The sequence below is a fragment of the Olea europaea genome, unplaced genomic scaffold (assembly GCF_002742605.1).
Source record: "Olea europaea var. sylvestris unplaced genomic scaffold, O_europaea_v1 scaffold1433, whole genome shotgun sequence".
NCBI lineage: Eukaryota > Viridiplantae > Streptophyta > Magnoliopsida > Lamiales > Oleaceae > Olea > Olea europaea.
This window is the reverse complement of record NW_019231866.1, coordinates 130,877-137,270: the sequence shown is the minus strand read 5'-3', so window position 1 is coordinate 137,270 and position 6,394 is coordinate 130,877. Positions and strand designations below refer to the sequence as shown.

Genomic DNA, 6,394 nt, shown 5'->3' with positions numbered 1-6,394 from the left:
TGATCAGATGCAAAATCAGCATACTGATACCTGGAAGGAGGTCTTATTTGCCTCCTTTCTCTGTCTCTAGCAAGCTGGTAGCCCTGCAGGTCATGTGCAGGCTCCAGATGCTGTTCATCTTCCAATATTTCAACATCAGAGACATTCTGTGGTTCTACCTGATGTGGCTCCACCTCAAACTGAGCCTAGTCATCAGTATTTTGGCTATCAAAATTAATTTCTGTGATAATAAAGTCTATCCTTTCCCAATTTTTCATCAGATTTGTCACTAAGACAAGGGAAATCATCTTCATTAAAGATAACAGATATGCTTGTTATCACCTTATAACCCCTCACATCTCTTAACCACAGTCTATAGCCTTTAACACCTTCTCCATATCCTAAGAACACACCCTTCAATGATCTAGGGTCCAGTTTTGACTCAGTATGATGTGCATAAGCTGTACATCCAAAGGTTCTTAGGTGAGAATAGTCTGGCATTGAAACATACATATTTGTTCGGGAATTCTATTATTTAGAAAGCTGGAAGGACATCTATTGATAAAATAACAGGCTATTTTTACAGCCTCACCCCAGAAAATTTTTGGAAGGCTAGAACTAATTAACATACATTTGGTCCTTTCAAGAATTGTTCTATTTAACCTCTCGGCAACCCCATTTTGTTGTGGGGGTATAGCTCACAGTTTTATATCTCATTATCCCTTGTTTACTGCAATATTGATCAAATTCGGTATTGTAAAATTCAAGCCCATTGTCAATTCTTAAAATTTTTATCTTCTTACCAATCTGATTTTCAATTAGTACATTCCATTCTTTGAAAACTGCAAAGGTATCAGATTTAGATTTTAGTAAGAAAATCCATGTTTTTCTTGAATAGTCATCAATTGTAAGAAGATAATATCTGTAACCAGATACAGTAGGAACAGGTAAAGGCCCCCACAAATCAGAATGTACGTGTTCAAAGACATCTTGGGATTTGTGCAACCCTACCTTCAAAGGCAGTCTGACTTGTTTTTCCATGATACAGTGTTCACAAAAAGTCAATTTTTGAACACTATCCTTCCCAAATGCCCCTTGATATGATACTGTTTTTAAACCTTTTTCACTTAAGTGGCCAAATCTTTTATGCCACAGTTCTGATTTATCGAGATGTGTGACAGAATTCACAGAATTTTTAGGTGAAATTATTTTAGCACCTATTACATAAATTCCATTAAACTTAGGTGAACTAACAATAAGTTCTTGATTTCTTGTTATATTTATAAAGCCAATTTTAATACCAATTTGGTAATTTTCATAATCAAGAACTTCTAGGGATATGAGATTTCTTGTAAGTGCTGGTACATATCTTGTATGTTTTAACATGTGATGACCATTTTTAAATTTCAACAACACATTTTCAGTTCCCTTCACTTGGCATGACTCATTATTCCCAAGTTTTACAAATCCTCCATCCAGACTACAAAAGTCAGAAATGCAGCCAATATTGGGTGTCATATGAAAGGAACAACTTGAATCCAGGACCAGTCCTGATCAGTGTTTTCAGATAGAGACACATAGGCAATTCCAATATTTGCTCTTGCTTCTTTATAATTAGCAGCAGCTGCTAAAGAAGCATTTTCAGTGTTAGATCCATTCTTTTGGTCATTTGCCTTTTTAAAACAACCTTTAATAAAGTGGCCTGTTTTTCCACAGTAAAAACATTTTCTGTTACTGTTGCTGTTCGTTTTTCCTTTATTTGGTTTCTTGCCTTTTCCTTTGGTGTTATTCCATTGCATTTTGTTAAAATTTTTATTCTTGTTAAAATTGGAATGACTGAAGTTACTTACTCCTTTAACATGTGGTTTTTGATTTGATGACACACCCTCAACATGGAACACTTCTTTGTGTTTAGATTTTAATTCAAGTTCTTTATTTAGAAGAGAACTGTGAATTATTTCAACAGTGAGATCACTCCTACCATAATCTAGAGCATTTCTTATGTCTTTATATTTATCTCCTAGAGCATTAAGTAGGCCAACTACCTTCTATTCATCAAAAATTTTCTCATCACAGTTTGCTAAGTCTTGTGTGATCCTATTAAACCTATCCATATTATCTCCCGTATCAAGATTAGGATCAGACTTAAGACTAAAGAACTATCTCCAAAGAAAACATTTATTTGGTACAGTCTTAGTGAGGTAGTGTTTTTCTAAGGCAGTCCACAATTCTACAGCAGTTTTAGTTTCTCCTACTTTCCTAATCACAGTATCAGATAAGTGTAGAAACAAAGTGCTCCAAGCTAGTTCATCTTGTTCAGTTTTCCTAGCTTCAGATAAGGTTTCTGGCCAAGATTCATCAATAGCCTTAGCACATTTTAATTGTAACATGAGTGTTTTTATTTTTTGATACCAAAGACTAAAGTCTCCTTTGCCATCCCAAATTTGGACATCTACCTTAGAGTTAATGGTGTGCAATAGTGTGAAATTGTTCACAAGTATGATAAAACAGATATATCACAGTAGTAATTTAGTCAACAGTATGTCACAAAGATCATTGTCTTATTATTCCAATTTCAGATTATGTATAGATTGTGCTTAAGTGTGATGTGTACAGAAGTATATCGACCAAATTAAGACACATTCAATGTACATATCACTAAGCATGCAATTAATTTAATCACATAAACTTACACACAGTAAGCTACCAAAAAATTGTAAATACAATGTATGTACTTTTGAAGCAATTATTCTTAGGCAGTTCAACACCTGAGAAGATCAATTTGAGTATTAGTACAATTCACACAGAATGTACAAGAATTTAACTATGAAAATATAATTTTTGGTTTTATTATCCACACAGTGAGAATTTTTAAAAAACAATTTTTGAAGATTACATGTTTCTTGAACCGAAGCCCTAATCCCCAAAGTTTCTAGGGTTCTCTCAAGGAACCCTAAACAGAGGTAGAGTTAGAGGAGGTTCTATGAAATCCTAGTTTGAAAAATGATTTTATTACCAAAACAATACTCCCAAGAACTAAATGTACTAACAATACAATACTCAAAAAGTCTGATTATTCACAAATTCAATGTCTGCAAACTGTAGGTACCACAACACAAACAAGAAGCGTCTGTGAATTTCACCTTTTAGTCTTATGTTTTATATCCTCTATTAGTCCCCTTTTCCTAATTCATAATCGAACCTAAATTCCTAAATCATTACTATTTAGGACAACGTGATCCTCAATTGTGACTATGCCATCACCCTTAATTTATCCAACTCAAACTAAAAAATAATGAATATAACAAGATGCCATCAAGTTATATAATTATGCAATAACCCAACAAACAATTTTCATCCCTCATTTTGGTTGGATATTAATTATTTTCCCATGCAGGCAAGAAACTTGACACCATGTATTAAGTGGTAGTGGTTAGGGGTAAGGAATGAGGTAGACAAGAAGAGTGGCCTGGTTGTAAAGTCTTCAAATGAGCTGCAGGTAAGAGTTCTAATAAGTCTAATAAACAAGGTGGCTGGAGATAGATGAGGAAGTGAAGTGGAAGGATCGGAAGGAAATATAGTGGTGGTGGTGGTAGGGGCAATGGTCAAAATGGTGGAGGTGAAGGACAGATGTAGAGAGGCTTACTCATGTATGCATGTACAGTTGTAGAGGAGAAAGAGGACCTGAAAAGGAAGGGCAGAATTTCTACCTACATTCACTAGGGGAATGTTGAACTGACTAATAGGGTTGTGCCTAGATTCAATTGAAATTATTTTTCTCCTTTCCGATCCTTGTGAACCGAAACTAGAAAATACAAAATGGCAGTCAAATATTATCTTCCTATAGTTGGAAGCGGCTCGATGAATTACCTGGAAATAAACATACATACAACGTACACACAAATACACGTATATTGCCCATATTGACATCGAGTACCAAACACATTTAAAGAAATGAAAGAAGACAATACTTGTCCACGAACTATTGATCACCGATATAATAATGTTAACTCAAATCAAACGTTATAAAGTCGATCATTGATGATGCTCTTTTCATCACGCTCCTCTGTGAGCTTCGTTCATACTGGATGAAATAAATGATAATTAAAATAAATCTAATGCATAATAGATTTATACTGAACTAATATGACCTTAGCCGCCTTAAACAGAATGATAGTGTCAGTGTTCTCAACTTAATAGACAATAGGGCTACATTTTTCTTTTTGATAGGTAATAGGGCTACATTTTTCCCCCAGTAAAAAAGTACAAGGTTAAGCTAAAGAGGGCCTACAAGGTAATACAAACATTCCAGATGGCATAGTCCATAAGCACTATTGGTTATAAGCCATTTAGCACTAACCTTTGCATTAATGATCATAATATGCATTTATGTGTAAATCAATAGTAATTATTCTAGCTAAAGTAATGCAAAGTTATATAAATATATTGTTAGAATAAAGTGCATGATATATTTGAAATTCAGGACCGTGCAGCAAGTTACATACCAAACCCAAATTCTTGCTCAAGCCGAATGCCAATAACTAACAGGCTCCGCATGTTGGCTAGTAAATGAGAAACTTCACCATGTAACCACATACAAGTGATGAGGCGCCATCCTTCATATTTGTGGACCACTTTGCTCACATCTAAAGCACCCATCTTCTCTAACCTAAAAAAAGAGGGTGAATTGTGTTTTAGAAGAAATTCGCAGAATCATTCCATCTTGCACAAATAGCAATTTATGGTCGTAGATCATCTAAAATATTTAAAACCAAAAAGTAGCTCTACTTCATTAACCTAGGACGCACTTATCTTCAACATGGTAGTAAACTGTGCAATACATACTCAAATAAAGAGTTAAATCAGATGTAAAAAGTTCATCAACAACATAGACATAAACTTTTTTTTTTTTTGGTTGACTGTGGGTGTCTGGACCAGCTTACGCGCACCAAGCCTAATCCCACGGGGCACTGGGTACTCACCTTAGTGGCCATGAGGAAACTCAAACCGGTGACTATTAAGAGACGATTGAGCTATTCCTTAGGGTTATATAGACATAAACATGAGTGGTCCACCTCGTATAAAAATGAACAAACTAAGGTAGATTCCACTACGTAAATAATCCTAACATGTTTGACACACATACCAAATTTTCCATACCACCCTTCTCTTCTAGTTTAATTTCACCCTTTGATGTCTTCGTTAATGCCTCTCTCCTGATAATTTTGATGCCTTCAATGTGAAAAATATATAACCGCTTCTCTCTCTAGTCCATTTAAACCTAGTTAAACAAATGTTTGGTACCATATAAGCATACTTGATTCAGGAATCAACTTCAAGAATTTCGCCATTTAATTCCTCTCTTCTAATACTTTTGATGCTTTCAGTGTGCACAATATTAAATTGCTGCTACTATCCATTTAAATCTAGTTAGACAAATGTTTATTACCAGCAGCATATACAAACAGGAAGTACGAGAGGATGCATCAATCATCACTCAGCTCAACTGAGATCATTACAACTATTATTCATTTTCTGCCTAACTGCATAAATCTTGTTTCACCTCTCTATTCAACTCAAACTCATATCCTTGCTGATATCGATTTGGCAAAATACCAGTGGTATTACAAAATTACATTACATTTGCACAGTAAGTTAAAATAAATCCAAAAACTTAATATTCTCAATCCTGTAGATTGTTTCGCGACAAAATTTCAGTAGTACTTAGTAGTGCTTAAAACATTCACCAGCCTAAAACATTCCCCAAAAGTTCATTAAAAAGTCCTAATAACAAAAGGGTACAAACCAAGGCAACTTGAAACTTCAAAAACAAAATAAAGAAGCAAAAAGAGGCTTATGCAGATGAGGAAGGGCCAAGGAGAGGATTTTCTTTGAAGGGCTGAAAGGAGAATCTCCCCAAAAACCCAACAACGCGAGATACCGAATTCTTGGGACAATTATTAACATACATGGTTATAACAAACATTACTGTATTGAGGACAACAAAGGAAGGTATCAACCAGGTCACTCATTTCTTGAAATGCTTTACTTCTCTGTAAGCAACAATATTAGGACTTGGGGCGGCGAAAGTGGTGGTGACTGGCAGCGTATCCGTTTCCATTGGATGGATTGTATTGGCCCCTTGCTGCGAGTGGACCCGTATATAAACTTCCGATCGTGGGTCTTTTTTTCCGGCAATCTGGGAAAAAAAAATTTGAATACGGAGTCGCAATGTCGTGAGCTGAATTTGTTGAAAAGGGCAAAGCGGTGGGCGGTGGGCGGAATTTAGGTCGTGGTTGTCTTAAGGGAGAGTGTTAGGCGAACAGATTAACCAATATGTGAATCCCGTAGTTTGTAGATTTTCCCTGCCGACCGGTGAACGTAACCTGTTTTTCACTTGGCTGTTGCGCGTCCA

At 35.6% G+C, this 6,394-nt stretch overlaps 1 pseudogene; it reads right to left on the bottom strand.

The window, feature by feature from the left end:
• Positions 1-6,394, bottom strand: part of LOC111375948 — a 13,815-nt pseudogene extending 7,421 nt beyond the window's left edge.